Source organism: Scyliorhinus canicula, chromosome 12, assembly GCF_902713615.1.
Source record: "Scyliorhinus canicula chromosome 12, sScyCan1.1, whole genome shotgun sequence".
Classification (NCBI taxonomy): domain Eukaryota; kingdom Metazoa; phylum Chordata; class Chondrichthyes; order Carcharhiniformes; family Scyliorhinidae; genus Scyliorhinus; species Scyliorhinus canicula.
In genome coordinates this window covers 146953039-146973883 of record NC_052157.1, presented here as the reverse complement: position 1 = coordinate 146973883, position 20845 = coordinate 146953039, and the positions used below count along the sequence as shown (strand labels likewise).

The 20845-nt window shown below is 45.8% G+C and overlaps 1 protein-coding gene across 1 annotated transcript in view; it reads right to left on the bottom strand.

Moving 5' to 3' along the window:
* The window catches only part of vps53 (VPS53 subunit of GARP complex), a 269146-nt gene that overhangs the window by 27083 nt on the left and 221218 nt on the right, over positions 1-20845 (bottom strand). The window lies entirely within an intron of this gene.

Sequence of the window (20845 nt, the reverse complement as noted above, 5' to 3'; positions counted from 1 at the left end):
GGGCCCGAGGGGGGCTATGCCCATGAAAGGGGGGTGGTGGGAAGTATGAAGAGTGGGGGGGGGGGGGTCCTAGAAAGGCAGGGGCCTGTAAGGTGGTATGGGGGGGGGGGCCTGAAGAGGAGGGCCTCCAGGTACCCCACAACGGCGTGTCCTCACTTGGGTGGGAGGGGGGGGATAATGACCATGTGTATGAGGGGTGCCATTGCCCCTGGGTGGGATGACCCACACGCTCACTTAGAGATTGGGGCACCCTTTCAAATGGCAGCCCAATCTCTGATTAAGTGTGGGCTAAACTGGTAAGAAACGCCCCAGGGCCCAAAAAAGAGACTAGGCAGCGCCGAGGTCCCAGGTCTGATCCCGGCTCTGGGTCACAGTCCGTGTGGAGTTTGCACATTCCCCCCCGTGTCTGCCTAGGTCTCACTTCCACAACCCAAAGATGTGTAGGCTAGGTGGATTGGCCACGCTAAATTGCCCCTTAATTGGAAAAAAAATACAAACAAAAATGTGGCTCAGTGTCGTTCGATAGAGGTGGGAAATTCGCAGACAGGAAACTCCCAGCAAAACCCGCCACAAATGACACTTCGAAACCTTTCAGTTAAATCGTGCCCAATGTTTTTTTATGGGGAGGGTGGGGGAAGGAATGTAATTGAGAATATCAGAAGTGAATAAACGTTCTATGTACATCTCATTAATTCAATTACTTTGTACATAACTTACAGAAAAGCATTTCTACAAGTATTTTATGATCAACAAGCATAATTTGAAAGTTATCACCCCCATTAACACACTGAGATTGTAGCCTCATTCCTCAGTAACCAAGAGCTCCCTCTAGTTCTCTGCACAAGGCGACTATTCATTATTTACACCACTAATCTAGGTTTCTCAAGAGAGTGGGCTGGCAAAACAGAACCAGTTTGTGTTGTGAACTTGGATCAACTTGGTTGGACTAAAGCCAATCGCATCAATTGTCAATGAGAGCTCCTTTGGTCTATTAACATGAAAGGGATGTTTAAGCAGTTTTTGTATCAAAATCAAAGCCAAAATAAGTCACAACAAGCGGAATATTCTTTGCAGGGGGGCAGCACGGTAGCATAGTGGTTAGCATAAATGCTTCACAGCTCCAGGGTCCCAGGTTCGATTCCCGGCTGGGTCACTATCTGTGCAGAGTCTGCACGTCCTCCCCGTGTGTGCGTGGGTTTCCTCCGGGTGCTCCGGTTTCCTCCCACAGTCCAAAGATGTGCGGGTTAGGTGGATTGGCCATGCTAAATTGCCCGTAGTGTCCTAAAAAGTAAGGTTAAGGGGGGGTTGTTGGGTTACGGGTATAGGGTGGATACGTGGGTTTGAGTAGGGTGATCATGGCTCGGCACAACATCGAGGGCCGAAGGGTCTGTTCTGTGCTGTACTGTTCTATTCTATGTCTATGTAATATGTATCACCTCATTCAGTTATTCGTCCAGATAATACTTAAAGGAAAATCTGGTGGAGCAGAGGATCACATTGCCCCATAAGGATCGCACTGGACTCACCTTTCATAGAATAGAATCACTACAGTGCAAAAAGAGGCTATTCGGCCCACTGAGTCTGTACCGACCCTCTGAAACAGCAGCCTACCTAGGCCCACACCCCCATCCTATCCCCATAACCCAGTAACCCCTTTTGGACACAAAGGGACAATTTAGCACGGCCAATCCACCTAACTTGCACATCTTTGGACTGTGGCGGAAATCCGGAGCAAACCCATGCGGACACGGAGAGAATGTGCAAACTCCACAGTGACCCAAGGCTGGAATCAAACCTGGGACCCTGTGAGGCAGCAGTGCTATCCATTGTGCCACTGCTCCGACTTTCCATTAGGTTACACAGTATGTAAGCACAAGAACATTTGGCCAACTGGCGTAGTATTTATATTTCACACAAGCCTACTCCTACACTATCTTCCTTAATCCTATCAGCAAATCCTCCTACTTGCTTCTCCCTCATGTATTTATCTAGCTTTCCCTTAAAGGCATCTATGCTATTTTGCTTCAACCATTCCTTGTGGTAGCAAGTTCCACGGTCTAACCACTCGCTGGGTAAACTTTTCAGAAGATTGATAGGTGATGACCGTATATTTATGGTCCTCGTTTCAAATTTTTCATAACTGGAAACATCTTCTCTACTCCAACCTACCCTATTTAAATCCTTCATAACTTTAAAGACCTCTAATCAGAATGAATGGAAGGAACACCAGCAAGGTTCAAATACCAGGTCATCCTTGCTGATTTTTCTTCCTGCACTTTGCCCAGGTAATTGCAAATGTCCAACATTAAAGACGATTCCACTAAGTGCTCAGACTGGGACTTTTTGAATTGCAACAACATCAACACTTACTGTGAATCCACTTAGTGGGTTAAATAATTTATCTGATTATATAGGTAGAGTCGTTTAGTAGTCCTGCTGGCCACTGTTGCAACCCTTTTTTACCCACTCAAATTACACATTCATAATGGCTCTGCATGTCTCAAATGTCAAAACGATTTCTACGCTAACAGTGGAATCTTCCTGTCCCACCAGCTGTGGGAAGCTTGGTGGGTGGGGGAGCTTAATTTGACGGAAGATCAAAAATCAGATTCCTGACATCAGGATGAACTTTAGGAATTCTGTTCTCGGAAATTTAAAAGGCGACTTGAGATTCCCGATGACCAATTTTGTTGCATCACCATCAGCTCAGCTGCATAAGGGAGATGGGGTAAAAGGTGTGGGAATGCAATAGTTATAGGGGATAATTGTAAGGGGAAGAGATAGGTATTTCTGTGGCTGCAACTGAGACTCCTGGATGGTACATTGTCTCCCTGGCGGGTCAAGGATGTCTCAGAGCGGCTGCAGGACATTCAGGGGAGGGGGGGGGGGGGGGGGGGGGGGGGGGGGGGCAGCGGTGAAGGTGATTATGCGGTGTTAGGAAGTAAATTAAAAAGTAGGACCTCAAAGATAGTGATTGCAGGATTACTCCCAGTGTCACGTGCTACTCAGAGCAGAAGAAGCAGGATGTATCAACTGAATATGGGGCTGAAGAGACGGTGTGAGGGGGAGGGTTTCAGATTCCTGGGACATTGGGCGGGTTACACCTGGGCAGGACTGGGACTGATGTCCTTGGGAGAGTATTTGCTAGAGGGATTGGGGGGGGGGGGGTTAAAACTAAAATAGCAGGGGGATGGGAACCAATTCAAGGAGTCAGAGGAGGGGGAAATATGAACAGAATAAAAGACAGAAAGGTGAATAAGAAAAATGATGGGCAGAGAAAGTATGGGCCAGAATCAAAAAGGGCCACACAGTACAGGGCAAGGAATGTTAAAAAGACAAGCTTTAATGCGGGGAGCATTCGCAATAAAGTGGCTGAATTAATCGTGCAGATAGATGTAGATGGGTGTGATATCGTCGGGATTACGGAGACATGGTTGCAGGGTGACGAGAGATGGGAATTGAACATCTTTAAAAAATGTTTTTTTTTTTAAAGTACTCAATTCTTGTTTTTCCCAATTAAGGGACAATTTAGTGTGGCCAATCCACCTACCCTGCACATTTTTGGGTTGTGGGGATGATACCCACATAGACACGGGGAGAATGTGCAAACTCCACACGGATAGCGACCCTGGGGCCGGGATTGAACCCGGGTCCTCGGCTCTGTGAGGCAGCAGTGCTAATCACCGTGCTGCCCGGGAATTGAACCTCTAGGGGTATTCAGTATTCAGGAAGCGCAGACAGAAAGGAAAAGGCAGTGGGGTTGCATTGCTGGCAAAAAGGAAATTAACGCAATAGTGAGGAACGATATTAGCTCTGACAATGTGCAGTTTATATGGGTAGAGCTGAGAAATACCAAAGAGCAAAGAACGTTATTAGGGGTAGTATATTGACCCCCAAGCTGTAGTGGTGATGTTGGGAATGGCATTAAACAGGAAATCAGAGACACATGTAATAAAGGAACACCTGTAATTATGGGTGATTTTAATCTGCACATAGATTAGGCAAATCAAATTAGTAATACAGTAGAGGAAGAATTCCTGGAGTGCATAATGGATGGTTTTGTGGACCAATACGTGAAGAAATCAACTAGAGAATATGCCATCTGAGACTGGGTATTGTGTAATGAGAAAGATAATTGGCAAGCTAGATGTGTGAAGCTTTTTGGGAATGAGCAATCATAACATGATAGAATCAACTACATTGCTCTCCATCTTGATGAAGAATTCTGAGACTAGGGTCTTCAATCTAAAGAAAGGAAACTATGATCGTATGAGGTGCAAGTTGGTTGTGATGGATTGGGGAAAGTTGTTTAAAAGGGATGATGGTGGATAGGCAATGGCAAACATTCAACGAGCGCATGTGTGAACTGGATCAATTGTTCACTCTGGTCTGGCACAAAAATAAAACAGGAAAGGTGGCCAAACTATGGCTTACAAGGGAAATTAGAGATAGTATTAGGTCCAAGGATGAGCTATACAAATTGGCCAGAAGAGACAGCAGACCAGAGGATTGGGAGCAGTTTAGAATTCAGCAAAGGAGGATAAAGGGATTGATTAAGGAGGGGAAAATAAGAGTATGAGAGTAAGCTTGCGGGGATATAAAATACTGACTGTAAAAGCTTCTATTGGTATTTGCACGTGATACAAATTTGGGTTGGTGGGTGAACTGTGAGGAGGATGCAGAGATGCTTCAGCGGGATTTGGACAGGCTAAGTGAATGGGCAAATGCATGGCAGATGCAGTATAGTGGGCTGCACGGCAGCACAGTGGTTAGCACTGTTGCTTTGTAGCGCTAGGGTCCCAGGTTCAATTCTCGCTTGGGTCACTGTCTGCGCGGAGTCTGTACGTTCTCCCCGTGTCTGCGTGGGTTTCCTCCGGGTGCTCCGGTTTCCTCCCACAAGTCCCGAAAGACATGCTTGTTAGGTGAATTGGACATTCTAAATTCTCTCTCAAGTGTACTCGAACATTTCATAGTAACTTCATTGCAGTGTTAATATAAGCCTACTTGTGACAATAATAAAGATTATTATTATTAATGAGGTTCAATGTGAGGTTATCCGCTTCGGTAGAAAAAATAGGAAGGCAGATTATTATCTGAATAGGTGCAAAGTGAGAGAGGTGGATACTCAGTGAGACCTAGGTGCTCTCATGCATCAGTTGCAAAGTAAGCATGCAAGCAGCAGGCAGTAAAGAAGGCAAATGGTTTGTTGGCCTTCATACCGAGAGGATTTGAGTATAAGAATAGTGATTTTGTGCTGCAATTGTATAGGGCATTGGTGAGGCCACACCTGAAATATTGTGTGCAGTTTTGGTGTCCTTATCTGAGGAAGGATGTTCTTGCTATGGAGGGACTGCAGCAAAGGTTTACCAGGCTGATTCCTGAAATGGTGGGACTGTCAGATGAGGTGAGGGTAGCACAAGTGGATAGTACTGTGGCTTCACAGCGCCAGGGTCCCAGGTTCAATTCCCTGCTGGGTAACTGTGCGGAGTCTGCACGTTCTCCCCGTGTCTGCGTGGGTTTCCTCCCACAGTCCAAAGATGTGCAGGTTAGGTGGACTGGCCATGCTAAATTGCCCTTAGTGTCCAAAAAGGTTAGGAGGGGATAGGGTAGGTTATGGGGATTGGGTGGAAGTGGGGCTTAAGTGGGTCGGTGCAAGCCTCGATGGGCCGAATGGCCTCCTTCTGCACTGTATGTTCTGTGTAAAATCTGTGTAAGACTAAGTCAGTTAGGATAATATTCATTGGAGTTTAGAAGAGTGAGAAGGGATCTCAACAGAAACTTATAAAATTATTTTAATTTATTTATTAATAAATATTTTTATTGAAGTTTACATTTTTCCACTGTACAGATGACTGGAATAGTTATAATTTACAATTTACATGCTGTTCCCTTTCAGCGCACCCTCTTCACACTCCCTCCCCCTTTGAAACATAAAATTCTAACAGGATTGGACAGAGAGATTCAGAAAGAATGTTCCCAATGGTGGGGGAGTCCAGTACTAGGGGTCATAGTTTGAGGATAAGGGGTAAACATTTTAGGACTGAAGTGAGGAGAAATCTCTTCAACCAGAGTGTGGAATTCACTCCTACAGAAAGTAGTGGAGGCAAAAACGTTGTCGTTTCAAGAAGAAAGTAGATACAGCTCTTGGGACAAAAGGAATCAAGGGTTACTGGTGGGGGAGGCGTATAAGGGTATTGAACTTGATGATCAGCTCATGAATTGCGGAGCAGGCTCGAAGGGGCAAATGGTTTCCTTCTCCTTCTATTTTCTACGTATGTTTCTATGTATGAAAAGAAAAAGATTGGTGAAGACAAACGTGGGTCCCTTACAGTCGGAAGCAGGAGAATTTATAATGGGGAACAAAGAAATAGCTGACCAACTTTGGTTCTGTCTTCACAAAGGAGGACACAAATAACATACCAGAAATGTTGGGGAACACAGGGTTTAGTGAGAGGGAAGATCTTAAGGAAACCAGTATTACTAGAGAAACGATGTTGAGGAAACTAATGGGATTGAAGACCGATAAATTCCCAGGACCTGATAATCTACATCCCAGAGTACTTAGAAAAGTGGCCATAGAAATAGTGGATGCATTGGTGGTCACCTTCCCAGATTCTATAAAATCTGGATGTGTTCCTTCAGATTTTATCATAGAATTTTATCATAGAATTTACATTGCAGAGGGTGGCAATTCGGCCCATCGAGTCTGCATCAGCCCTTGGAAAGAGCACCCTACTTAAGCTCACGTCTCCATCCTATCCGTAACCCAGTAACCCCACCAAATTTGTGGACACTAAGGGGCAATTTATCATGGCTAATCCACCTAACTTGCATATCTGGGAGGAAACCGGGGTGCCCGGAGGGAACCCATGCAGACACAGGAAGTAAATGCAAACTCCACACAGTCACTCAAGGCCATCCAGCCCTTTGAGCCTGCACCGCCATTCAATGTGATCACGGCTGAAAACAGCTGTGAGGCAGCTGTGCTAACCACTGCGCCGTTCTCCAAATTTCCAGATTGTAACCCCACTATTTAAAAAAGGGGAGTAGAGAGAAAACGGAATTATAGACCAGTCAGCCTGATGCCTGGAAAATTATAGAATCCATTCTCAAAGATTTTACAGTAGAGCACTTGGAAAGCAGTCATAGAATCGGACAGAGTCAGCATTGATTTACAAAAGGGAAATCATGCGTAACATATTTCATGCGATTCTTCGAGGGTATAACTAGTAGAGTTGACAAGGGGGTTTATTTAGACTTTCAGAAGGCTTTTGACAAAGTCTCACATAAGAGATTAGCGTGTAAAATTAAAATGCATGGGATTAGGGGTAGTGTATTGGGATGGACAGAAAACTGGTTGGCAGACAGGAAACAAAGAGTAGCAATAAACGCGTCTTTTTCCAAATGACAGGCAGTGACTAATGTAGTACCGCAGGGATCAGTGCTCGGACCCCAGTTATTTGCAATATATATTAATGATTTAGATGTAGAAACTAAATATAATGGGCGGGATTCTCTCAGCCCATGCCAGGCTGGAGAATCACCGGGCTGGGTGCGAATCGCGCGATGCCGCCCCAACGCCAGTCCGACGATTCTCCGGAGAGCGCTGCAAAAAAGTCCGAGCCCCGCCAGCGGCGTCCACGTGTGGTCTTACCCGGCAGGACCTCGCTATGCATCCTTTCGGGGACAGCCTGGTTGGGGGGGGGGGGGGGCGGGCTCCGCTGTGGCCTGGCCCGCGATCAGGGCCTACCGATCGGCGGGCTGGCCTCTCAGGCTGGGGGCCCCTTTTGCTCCGCGTCGGCCCCTGTAGCTCTACGCCATGTTGCGTCGGGGTCGGCGCGGAGAAGGAAGCCACTGTGCATGCGGCAATCGTTCCGGTCGCAGAGCGCATGCGCAGACCCGCGGTGCCCATTTGACGCCGGTATCGGCAGCTGGAGTGGTGTGGGTCGCTCCAGTGCCGTGCTGGCCTACTGAGGGGCTCGGAATCGCTGCTCCTGGGGGCCTGTTAACGCTGTTGTGAAACATGACGGCGTCTACGACGGCGTCAACACTTAGCCTCAGGATCAGAGAATCCCGTTCAATATCTCCAAATTTGCAGATGACACAAAACTGGGTGGGAGGGTGAGCTGTGAGGAGGATGCAGAGATGCTTCAGTGTGACTTGGACAAGATGAGTCAGTGAGCAATACATTGCAAATGCAGTAAAACGTGGATTGATGTGAAGTTATCTATTTTGGTAGCAAAAACAAGATAACAGATTATTGTCAATGGGTATAGGTTGAGAGAGGGAAATTGCAATGAGACCTGTGTATCCTTGTACACCAGTTGCTGAAAGTAAGCATGTAAGTGCAGCAGGCAGTGAAGGAGGAAAATGTAGGTTGGCCTTCATTGTGTGAAGATTTGAGTACAAGAGCAGAGATGTCTTGCTGCAATTATACAGAGCCATGGTGAGACCACACCTGGAATATTGTTTGCAGCTTTGGCTTCCTTTTCTGAGGAAGGTTATTCTTGCTACGGAGGGAGTGCAGCGAAGGCTTACCAGACTGATTCCTGGGATAGTGGGACTGACGGATGAGGAGAGATTGAGTCGGTTGGGATTAAATTTGCTGGAGTTAGATGAGTGAGGAGGATCTCATGGAAAACTATAAAATTCTAACAGGACCAGACAGGGTAGATGCAGGAAGGATGTTCCCGATGGCAGCGGAGTCCAGAACCAGGGCTCACAGTTTAAGGATACAGGATAACCATTTAGGAACGGGATGAGGAGAAATTTCTTCAGCCAGAGTGTGGTGGGCCTGTGGAATTTGCTATCACAGAAAACAATTGAGGCCATAACATTGTTTTCAAAAAGGAGTTAGATACAGTATTGCTCTTGGGCCTAAAGGGATCAAAGGATATGGAGAGAAAGCGGGAACGAGTTAATGATTGGATGATCGGCCATGGTCACAATGAATGGTGGAGTAGGGAGGGCCTCCTGCTGCCATTCTGGGGAAGGGCCCAATCCTTCTCCTATTTTCTTTGTTTCTGTGTTTCTATACCTCGAAGTCGGAGGAGAGGCTTTTCGGGTGGGTGGAGTTCAAGGTCAGCACAATTGGTCGATGAAAGGGACACTCTGGTAATCATGAGGCAACTGGATGACAACCATGCTCAGTTGTGTTCTCCTTTCTATGATGAAGCCCACATGACAGCAGGTTTGTTCCTGACTCATGGGTCTCAAAACATTGAGATCCCAGCAAGGACTGGAACTGCCATTTGTTCTTTCCAATTTGCCATCCGTTGCTGTCAGAGACTGGGGTGACAGGAGGCAGGGAGATGGATGCCTCCATGGGACACGATTCCAAACTCCATACTCCCTACTCTCAATAAATGGTCATGAATGACAAGGGTTCATGTTTTTAGTCTTTATGTGCTGTCAAGGCAATGGTCTCTCTCTATATAGAGTCTTGAGTGTAATGGAAGCAAGCTGAAAAATGTGAGAGGGAGGGCTCCTGCACATGGCTCTCATCACCCTGGTCAAAGAGCAATGTCTTCATATTTAGACATGTATGAATGGGAGGAACACCCATCTCTGGTCTCCAAGATGTCTTTCATCTGAAAGGAGTGGGATGCTTGGATGGAGGCCAGGTACAGGGCATGGGGTTCAAGGAAACCTGGAAGGAATATTGTCACTACATTTATTACTTCAATTCGTTCACAGATGCACCAATACCTATATGATGGAGGCTCCAGGTAACCCTGCCTTTCTACGGGCTCTCATTCAAATGAGAAGGCCCCGAGGTTGGCACAAAGCCAGAAGGTTGAGCAGAAAGAGGCAAGTTCCAGAACTTTACATGCCTGTGACCGTCCAGCAAGATGGAATCCAGGAAACAGAGCACATGAACATATATTCACAAGTGCCAAAACTATATACAATGTTTGTACATCCGTGACACCTGCTTGCCTTCAAAACATCTTTTTTGTTGCATACCACTACATCTAGGTGCAGCCCTTATATCCGCAGCCGTGGTTAAGGCATCCTGCTGACTGTGATGGCTTTGGCAGCATCCTCTGGTGTTCCGAGGCCTAGAGGGCCCCGGCCTGCTATGGGTCTCCTGCTCCGGTGCACCCTCATCAGCCCTACCTGATGGAGGCAACTGAATTACTGGCAGAGGGGAAGTGGAGCAGGAGACCACCCTTGGCTTGAAGCCCCCAGGGTGTCTGCTGGTGCTCCTCCTCACTGTGGATGCCCGATGGCACCTTCCCAGCTCCTTAAGAAGGCATCTAGAAGGAGGTCAAGTTACACATTTGCTGCTTGGTTCGCCACTGCTGCACTGCCCACATGGCTAGAGCAACAGTGTGCAGGTTCGAGCACATATTAGGGAGCCGCTGTGCATTCTGTTGGATCTAGATTTCCAAGGTGTCTGTCAATCTTTCTATGGAGGCCTCCAAACGCTTGCTTGCCAGATAAGCAGCAGAATGTAGAGAGGCTCCTCCAGCCTTTGGACAAGGCTGCACATGACCTCTGCCAAATCTGCTTGATTTTGCCTTGCCTGTCTCTGCATCTCCAACATATTTCTTAAGGCTGGGCCCAGAGGCTCGTCCAGAGGCCCAGAGTGCTGCATGTCAGACATCCTGGCTGTCACTTCCTCCACCAGCTGTGGACCAGTGTCAGTGATGTGCTCACAAGATTGTGACCTCAAGCCTACTCTAGAATGTGCACCCTGCTCTTTGAAAGCAATGAGGACTTGAGTATCCAGCATTCTGCCTCCAGTCTGGGACCACTCCTGCCTGTTGTCGGCATTCCTCTCCTGCAGAAAGACAGACGGAAGTACGTCATCCCAATGGTTGCATGCGTATTTCCAGAGCGGCTGAGTCCGCCCCAGAATGCGATGGAGAGACAGGATGTCCTGCAGCTGATAGTAGAGCATGAAGTGGCTGGCACACATTCGGTACAGATAGCTCATGTACTGTATGTTGCAACCCAACTCAGTCTGCCACCCTTGCGTACGCGCACCTTACAATGCTCTTATGAGTTTCACAATGCAACATACCCTGGCAGAGTGCAGCAGATCATTCATCTTCTTCTGACACAGCTGGGCATTTCTGTGATGTGCCCTGCTGCTGAAACCTCCATCCAGGCTGCCGTGGGCAGATGGGAGGGCCTCCTGCTGCCATTCTGGGGAAGGAGCACCAGGTGCCTTTTGAATACGGCACCGGACCTTCAACCCCATGATGTAATGGCAGGAAGGGTGACTTCCTCCCTGTCCCCAACACAAGAGTTGCCTTAGAACCATAGAATTCCTACAGTGCAGAAGGAGGCCATTCGGCCCCACCAAGTCTGCACTGACCCTCTGAAAGAGTACTCTACCAAGACCCACTTCCCCACCGTATCCCCATAACTCCACCTATGTTGCACATTTTTAGACCAGGGCAAGATCTCGTGTGGTCAGCCCCCTTATTTGGACTTGTGTTAAATGGAGTTTATGGGACTACAACCAGTTCAACTATAATCTTATTGAATGGTGGAACAGGTTCAAATGGCCAAATGGCCTACTCCTGCTCCCAGGTCCAATGTTCCTATGATTAATCAGAACCATACTGACTGCTTTTGACGGGTGACACTTTCTGCAATTTTTAAAGTTGAGTTTGTCTCATCGGCTGCTCGTCATTTTCTATTCCCAGATCCTCTAATTTTGCAGTTTTATTCTAGGAAAGTAACCTGATTGAAATATTGGGGGACATGGATAATATAAAGAGCTGAATCATTCTACTTCACAATTCTCTTCTCGCTCCACGGTGCAGGTTTCTGGGTTTCTTGGCATGGCTTAAAGACAAGGTTCCAGAATCATCAAACTTTGCTGAAGCTCTCATTGCATCAAGATGCTATTATTTTTGTCTCGGCTCAAAATTGGCAGTCGAGCCCTTTGAGATGTCAGCGGTTGTGAAAGGCATTATATAAATGTGAACCTCCCTGCTCAGAACACCCAAAATGCCACAGCACGTTGAATCTTGCTTCACCAAAGAGGTACACAGGGTTAAATTCATGTGCTACATGACATCGCTCAGTTGTACAGACACCAAAGATTAGATGACCTTTTTCCAGATGGCTTTTATCTGCAATAGGCCATTCATTCAATAGGGGGAGCTGTTGGGTCCACATGTCATCACAAAATAAACATCTATTTTGTGCTTACAGTCACATCACTTTGTTTGCGTGGATATTGTAATCCGCATTCCAATAGCTTAACCTGGCAACACAAACCTTGTTTATATTTATCTATGATTCAATTGGGCAGCTAGATTCTTGGCCCTGGCCGCCTGATTGCACAACAATAAGTTCAAATGAGCAAATTTCTCCCACATTAACTCGTGTTCGATTATTAAAAATGGCAGACCTTGCAACAACAGCAAACACGTCGCCCCTTAATTCCATTATTTCACATCATCCCAGCACTTTCTAGAAACCGTCCCGGACAATCAACATTTTAACTATGTTGACAGAAGCGTCTCGACCAGAGACAAAACACTAGATGGTAATCTCCCTTAAGCCTAAGGTGACCTTCACTGTCAGAACGTGGTGTCGGTCAGTGGTAAACAACCATTCTGCAAAGCCCCGGGAAAGCAAACCCATTTGGACCGGGAGGCAGTCGGCATTTTCAACTTTTTTCTTTTAAATGCAAGGTGCAACATAATTGGTGCATCCGTCTTGGCAGTAAATTAAACATGGTGCAGGGAAGAAAGGGTAAAGCAAAATTCACAGACTTGTGTCAACAGCAGAAGGAATGTTGGTGAGCAGACTGTTCAATCTACTGGGACTGGTCATGAGGATGAAAAATTGTGGAGCTGGTGCATTCCTATTCAGGTCAACTGGTATTAGCTGGCCAAGAAGTTGACACCAAATAAATGTGACACCAACGGATAGTTCGCCTGCCAGACAATATTTGCCGCAGGCTTGCTAAGTGTACTTGACATTTCACAGGTTCAGTATGCAAAAGCTCTTTATTTCTCTGGTTATGACGTTCTAAATCAAATGAAATGCACAAAGTACCATTCAGCATACCTTTCCTGTACTAATTGACAGTAATCTTTTATAAACAATTTGCTGAGACATACCTGAAATTCCAGTACCTTATAGCACTGAAGTGCATATTCTAGTTACACGCAGACTCTTTCCAAAAACCTAATTGAAGTAAAAAATCATTTACGGGATGTGGGCGTCGCTGGTTAGGCCAGCATTCATTGACCTAGTTGCCCGTCAGAAGGTGGTGGTGAACTGCTTCTTGAACCGCTGCAGATCCTGAAGTGTAGGTACACCCAGTGCTGTTAGGGAGGGAGTTCCAGGATTTCAGCCCAGCGACTGTGAAGGAATGGTGATACATTTCCAAGTCAGGGTGGAGTGACTTGGAGGGGAACCTCCAGCTGCTGGGGGTTCCCAGGTATGTGTTGTTCATGTCCTTCTAGATGGTAGAGGTTGTGGGTTTGGACGTTCCTGCAGTTTATCTTGTAGATGGTACACACAGCTATCACTATCCGTCAGTGGTGGAAGGGGTAGTAATAAAGTGGGGTGCTTTGTCTTGGATGGTGTTGAGCTTCTGGAGTGTTGTTGGAGCTGCACTCATCCAGGCAAGTGGGGAATATTCCGTTACACTCCTGACTTGTGCCTTGTAGATGGTGGACAGGCATTTTGGGGGGGGGTCAGGAGGCGAGTTACTCGCTGTAGGATTCCTAGCTTTTGACCTGCTCTGATAGTCACAGTATTAATATGGTTAGTCCAATTCAATTTCTGATCAATGGTAATTCCCAGGATGTTGACTGTGGGGGATTCAGAGATGGTAATGCCATTGAATATCAAGGGGTGATGGTTATATCCTCTCTTGTCGGAGATGCTCATTACCTGGCACTTGTGTGGCGTGAATGTAACTTGCCACTTGTCAGTCCAAGCCTGGATATTGTCCAAATCTTGCTGCATTTGGACATGGACTACTTCATATGACTTACAGGCCAACTGGTTGCCACATTATAGGAAGGATTTGATTGCACTGGAGCGGGTGCAGAGGCGTTTCGCCAGGATGCTGCCTGGGATGAAACATTGAGAGGTTGGATAGGCTTGGGTTGTTTTCGCTGGAGCAGAGAAGACTGAGGGGCGACCTGATCGAGATATAGTTGAGAAGAGACGCTCTGCTCCAAGGTCACATGTCCCTGTTTTCATGCCATTAACTCTTTGAGCTGGGCCTGGGTCCATGGCCAGAAATACGACCAAAACACTTGATTATTAAGTGCCGCCTGCTCCCAGCGCGCAGGCAGGAAACCCCCACGGTATACTGGGCGTACAGGTTCCCAGCCGCCTGACAACAAAATAAGTCTGGATTTCTTGACACAGAACATAGCAGAAGGGTTCCAAGATTTTCCAACACTTATAGCGAGCAGAGGATGAGAAATGTACTTGATCTACATGGGAAAATCTGAAACAAAAACAGAAAGTGCTGGAAACACTCAGCAGACCTGGCAGCGTCTGTCGACAGAGTTAGCATTTCAGGACTGTGACCGTACATCAGAACACAGACCTGCAATGTTAACTCTGTTTCTCCCACCACAGATGCTGCCAGTTCTGCTGAATATTCCTTGCATTTTCTGTTTTTATTTGAGCGCACCACACGTATTATTTTGAAGTCAGAGACCGTGAAAATATTTAAAAGGAAAACGGATAAGTGTTTGATAAAGAAAAGTACAAAAGTTGGTGGGGGAAATACGACAAAGTGGAGTTTGAGTAGATACCTCCTGTTGGAGAATAGCACAAGGTGATGATATGTCTGTGATTTAATATTCATAAATTTTAATTACAATGCCGTTAGGGTTAGTGCTTCACAAGAACCTCCTCATAAACTCTCTGCTGAGTAATCGATGTATAGAATCTGGCAAATGTTAACTTGTTGCTATGTTTGCTTGCTTTCCAGTGAAGGTAGTCACCTGGTAATTTTCCAAACGTCTGCTAAAAATTACTTAAAGGAAACAGGTTTGAGATCAAAGTTGGAGGATGGCTAGAAACAGGTTGTGGGAAACGAGCCTCATATCTTTGAACCCGACTGTGATTGATCGCTTTATTCAATTGTTAAAGATTTCTTTTGATGTCCTTTGTCTCACGGGTTAGGGTGGGGGAGGAATAGTTGATTACGCAGGCAGAGATATTTATTTGGCAGCTTGATGCCAATTCAGCTGTCCTTCCCATTTCTTATATTGCAGCCTTTGCATATGTGAGCTTCCAAAGGCTCTGGACAGCCTTCAACCTCAAGAATGAACTTTCGACTATGTTCCTCTATGCTGCTCAGAGGAATGCATGAGTGAATAATTCGGTTTTATTGTTCTACGGGCTGGAGAATTCTAGGTTAAGTAAATTTTAATTTTAAAAAAACCTGATCTGTAGAGTATGGCTCTGGTGACGAAATGATTATTCTCCCCTTGCTCATGGCACTATTTGAAGACCAAGGGCCAATAATTCACGTAATGTTACATCGATGTTTCTCCATTTACCCCAATCCCTGAATCCAGGCTAATTTGCTGTCACGAGGGGCATGTGTGCACAACAGGTCCAGGCTGGAACTGGTGGCACAGTCGGACTAAAATTACTAATTTTACACAATATATTTTGCCAGCCAGTCCAGTGCAGGAGGGAAGGTCGCCATTGCTGATCACACTGCGGATCTGCTGCATCTCCCACAAACACAGCAAACCCAAATCTGTGCTTCTGCCACAGCATATTCTGTCGATGGGAAACCGATTTACCACTACTGATCAAATTTATTCATTCAAACCTTCTCGTCAAACAAGAAAATCATCTTCACCCTAGCTCCCACTGTGCATTTAAGAGGTGGCAATAACATTGACAAACTTGGGCTTTTATTGGCCAAAAATGATGGACCAGCAAACTTGCTGGCAGCTCCATTCAATCCACATTTACAATCCAGTAAGAATGAATACTGTCCCACTATTTGATTAAAACCTCAGATTAACTAATATTTCGCAGGTAGAGGTAACTCCCATAGATTTTATGTGAAGACAGACCTCAGCACAGCAGAAAGTGTAAGATAATTAGTTTACACTTTGTTTTTCTTAAGGCATTTATTTGACATCTCAAGCTCACAATTGATGCAGTTGATACATTCTTCCAAAGGCTTATTGCAAACAGATGACATGTTTTCTCCAATGCTGAATTCCCTCCTTGTCTGAATACTAGTTTCACCACCAGCACCTTATCCAAGTGGCCATTCTGAATGACTGACCGAAACAATGAATCTTCTGCAGGGCATGACGATCAAGCCCAATCCTTTCCTCACCCAGCATCAGTATCCAGCACGGGTTATAATAGGACCGCAAATGTTTCCCCCCTTAGACCAGGGGTGCTGAGGGCAATTGTAGCCGCCCTATGGTTAGCATAATTGAGATCAGTTAACATTATTTTTTTAAAAATAAATTGAGTACCCAATTATTTTTTTTTCCCAATTAAGGGGCAATTTAGCGTGGCCAATCCACCTACCCTGCACATCTTTGGGTTGTGGGGTGAAACCCATGCAGGCACAGGGAGAATGTGCAAACTCCACAAGGACTGTAACCCAGAGCCCGGATTCGAACCCAGGTCCTCAGCGCCGTAGGCAGCAATGCTAACCACTGTGCCACGTGCCGCCCCCTGTAATATTGATCTGGGATTGAACCCGAGGACTTCTGATGTGCGGCTGTGTCATAAATGAGGGATGAGTGGCATTTGTGACGGAGGTGACTTTTAAAAATCCTGTCCTATAAAACCATCTACTATCGCGCTCAGCAGAATTAGGTTTTGAAAAGCCTCAAGTCTGAAGCCAGAGGCTCGCACAGCTCCATGAGCATTTTTTTTTAAAATCAAAAGCAACAGGAGAAAAATCAGGCTTTCCATTTCTTGAAGGACTACAAATTTAAAATTTGATGCGTGAAATCATGCCTTCGGTATCAGTGGCTCGTGAAATTAAATCAACAGGATTGTAACGTCGCAGTCGGAATTCTCCGCTATAAAAACACGAGGAGCTGTCCACAAGCAGCTGTAGCCATAGTCAACAGCTGAGCTGTTGAAAGCCAATCCCTCCGCCACACAGTTCACACAAAGAATGTTGCTGTTACAAGCAAACAGAAAGACCTGCAGATATGTTAGCACTATGATAGACTACCGTGATAGACTAAACAGCTGCATTCATAGTCTGTAGGTAGATCTCAAAAAATATTTAGCCATTTGGTTTCAGCAGTCTATTGTCTAATTTATCTCTGAATGAATGATCATACTAAGATTGCTGAACAAGAATTTTCAAAAATGAGGGGGAAATACAAAGGAAAAATTCAAGTGGACCAATAAAAAAAAGGATATAGTACAATGGATTGATGTGGAAGTGCCCCATTGCCCATAAAAGTTGTGTGTGCTGTACCGCAAGCAGGATATGGGGAGCCTTAGGCAGCTAAAATATTTTAAAAAATAATAGGTGCCCCGTAGCTCAGGAATATATTCTCCTATAATTACCTAAGTCAGTGGGGTGGCTAAAATTTGTCTTTATTTGCGCCCTTTGAAATCCATCTGGGACCAAACGCTTTCAACTCCTTCTGTCGGTTGAACTTGAACCCAAGTCTCACAATTAAGTACACGCAAACAGGTGGCTCAGCTGGAGAATGGGTGCACTTACGGCCAAAAATCAAACCAACATTTATTGGCTTCATGGGCTCAAACTTGGTGGAATATTACAAAGTGCAGCTGCGAGAAAAAAAAATCCAGCTGCAGTGATCTACACTGAATACATAGCAAAGGCAACAATGGTATGATTGTTTCCATCGCCCATTCACAAATTCATGAGAAGGAATGGTTACGTGCTGTATTTCCATGCAACACCGTAGACTACGGGTTTGAATAGTTGCACAACAAAAACGATTGACACTGGTCACCCCTGCGGTAGGCTTTTCATTCTTGGCCTGAATTTTCACAAAGCGGCAAGGGCTCTGCGCCTCAGCCAAAATGCCGCCGGAGCATAGGATTCGGAAGTCCCACCTCTGAACCCGGCACCCACCATTTTATCCAGGGGTGGGGGTTGGAAAAAGCAGAAGACCCTTACTTTTATATTCAACTTCTCTTGTAATAAAGGACAGCAAAGGCAGCACAGTGGCGCAGTGGTTAGTTTGAATCCCAGGCCCGGTCACTGTCCGTGTGGAGTTTGCACATTCTCCCCCTGTCTGCGTGGGCTTCACCCCCACAACCCGAAGATGTGCAGGTTAGGTGAATTGGACATGCTAAATTGCCCTTTAATTGGAAAAATAATAATTGGGTACTCTAAATTTATATATAAAAAAATAAATAAATAAAGGAAACCATTCCATTCCCCTTCTTGATTATGTGCAGTATCTGTGTACTAACTTTTTGAGACTTGTGCACAAGAACACCTAACTCCTGCTGCACCTTAGAATTCTGCAGTCTTTCTCCATTTAAGTGATACTTCACTTTTTTTGTTATTCTTCTTACCAAAGTGAGCAACTTCACGTTTTAATCCACCTGTCAGATGTTTGCCCATTCACTCAACCTACTTATATCTCTCTGCAAACTCTTCTTCACAACATACTTTCCTGAGTATCCAATTATTTTTCCCAATTAAGGGGCAATTTTAGCGTGGCCAATTCACCCACCCTGCACATCTTTTTGGGTTGTGGGGGTGAGACCCATGCAGACACAGGGAGAACGTGCAAACTCCACACAGCCAGTGACCCGGGGCCTGGATCGAACCCGGGTCCTCAGCGCCGTGAGGCAGCAATGATAACCACTGCGCCACTATGCCGCCCATATGTTCCTACCTATCTTTGTGTTGTTTGCAAATTTAATATTAATCTTTATTATTGTCAGAAGTAGGCTCACATTAACAATGCAATGAAGTTGCTGTGAAAATCCCAACGTTGCCACACTCCAGCGCCTGTTAAGGGAGAATTCAGAATGTCCAATTCACTGAACAAGCACATCTTTCGGGACTTGTGGAAGGAAACCGCAGCACCCGGAGGAAACCCATGTAGAGACGGGGAGAACATGCACACTCTGCACAGGCAGTGACCCAAACCAGGAATCGAACCTGGGACCCTGGCGCTATGAAGCAACACTGGAGTGGGTAGGGGCATGATGTGGCATGAGTAGACAAGGGTGGGAAATGGAGAGTGTGCAGGACTGAGAACATGTGGGCTATACATCTGATTCTTTTTTTGATTGCAACTAGGACCAAGTTCCATAGTGCCAAGGCAGCCCTTTAAAACAGCTTGCCCCGCATTGCTTTTGTTGAGAATCCAACTGTTTGGGGAAATTTCTGCTAAGGCACATTTGTGGAGTCAAGAATCTTCCCAATTCTGTGCACCCGACTCAGGAGCAGAAACCTGGCCTTTGTAGTCATTTCTGCACAATGAAAAAGATGCAGTCATTGCTTGTCCACTTTTTGGTATTTAATATCAGTATCACCAGCCACACAGCAGGTTGATCATATTGACCAGAATTCTCCGATCGTTGGGCTTGACTTTTCCCGCTAGAAGCACACCCCCACCAGAGGGTTTCTCGCTGATGTGGGAAATCCCATTGGCTAGCGGCGGGAGGATAGAATCCTGCTGCCAGCGAACGGCGCGTCGCTGAGAAACATGCAGCTGGGGGACCCGAGAATCCCGCCGAGTATTTAGCCCAACATAATGCATTGATGCTAATGCGTTAGCTCCAAAGAATTATGCCTACTAACAATGCCAACATTTGTTTACACATATGGCCCATCGTTTTGAGACTGTTACATTATCCGTAAAGAAATAGCAACTGGGGGCCATTTAAGCTCTGCTGGCTGGACGGCTGGTTTGTGACGCAGAGCAAGACGAACAGCGTGAGTTCAATTCCCGCCTTCTCAACCTTGCCCCTCGCCTGAGTTGTGGCGATCCTCAGGTTAAATCACCACCAGTCAGCTCTTCCTTTCAAAGGGAAAAACAGCCTATGGTCATCTGGGACTATGGCGACTTTAATTGATATGTAAATATATATCCCAGGGTGCCTCAATCGCACTGCAGTCATGTGCCGAGAAACAATGTAACAGTCTATGAGCCACATGCAGAGGTGCATGAAATACACTTGATGATTCTGCAGCATTTTGTGTCTGAACTGTGATTATTTATAAGTTATCGTAACTAGAAGCAATAACAGATACACTGTAATATTGTCATTTATGTTGAATGAGTTAGAGAAACATCCTTTCACCTGTAGGACCTGGATTTGCATCGACAAGATGGATGAGATGCAAGCATACTCTCCTTGCCAGATATAAAGGTCTATTTCAGGGGTGGGCAAACTACGGCCCGCGGGCCGCATGCGGCCCGCCAAAGGTATTTCTGCGGCCCACCAAGTCATTAAAAAAAAAAAAATTAAAAAAAAAAAATAATTTTTTTTTTTTGTTTTTTAAAAAATTTTTTTTTAAGGTTAATGGGTGGGGGGGCTGTTGGGTTACTTACTGGTATAGGTTGGATACGTTGACTTGAGTAGGGTGATAATTGCTTGGCACAACGTCGAGGGCCGAAGGGCCTGTTCTGTGCTGTACTGTTCTATGTTCTATATGAGGTGCCCACAATCATAACCGGGTGAAGTAATTATTTTACTTAATATACTATGCGGCCCTTTGTGAATTGTGAATTTCTGAATGCGGCCCTTGCACGGAAAAGTTTGCCCACCCCTGGTCTATTTGAAACAAAAACTACTCCAGTCTTAACCCAGTTCCCTACAGATACAACTACACGGCGTACAGCAAGTTCCTGAACTCAGGCTCCCCAGTCCAACTATTTGATCAGCCAAGAATAGATTGAAC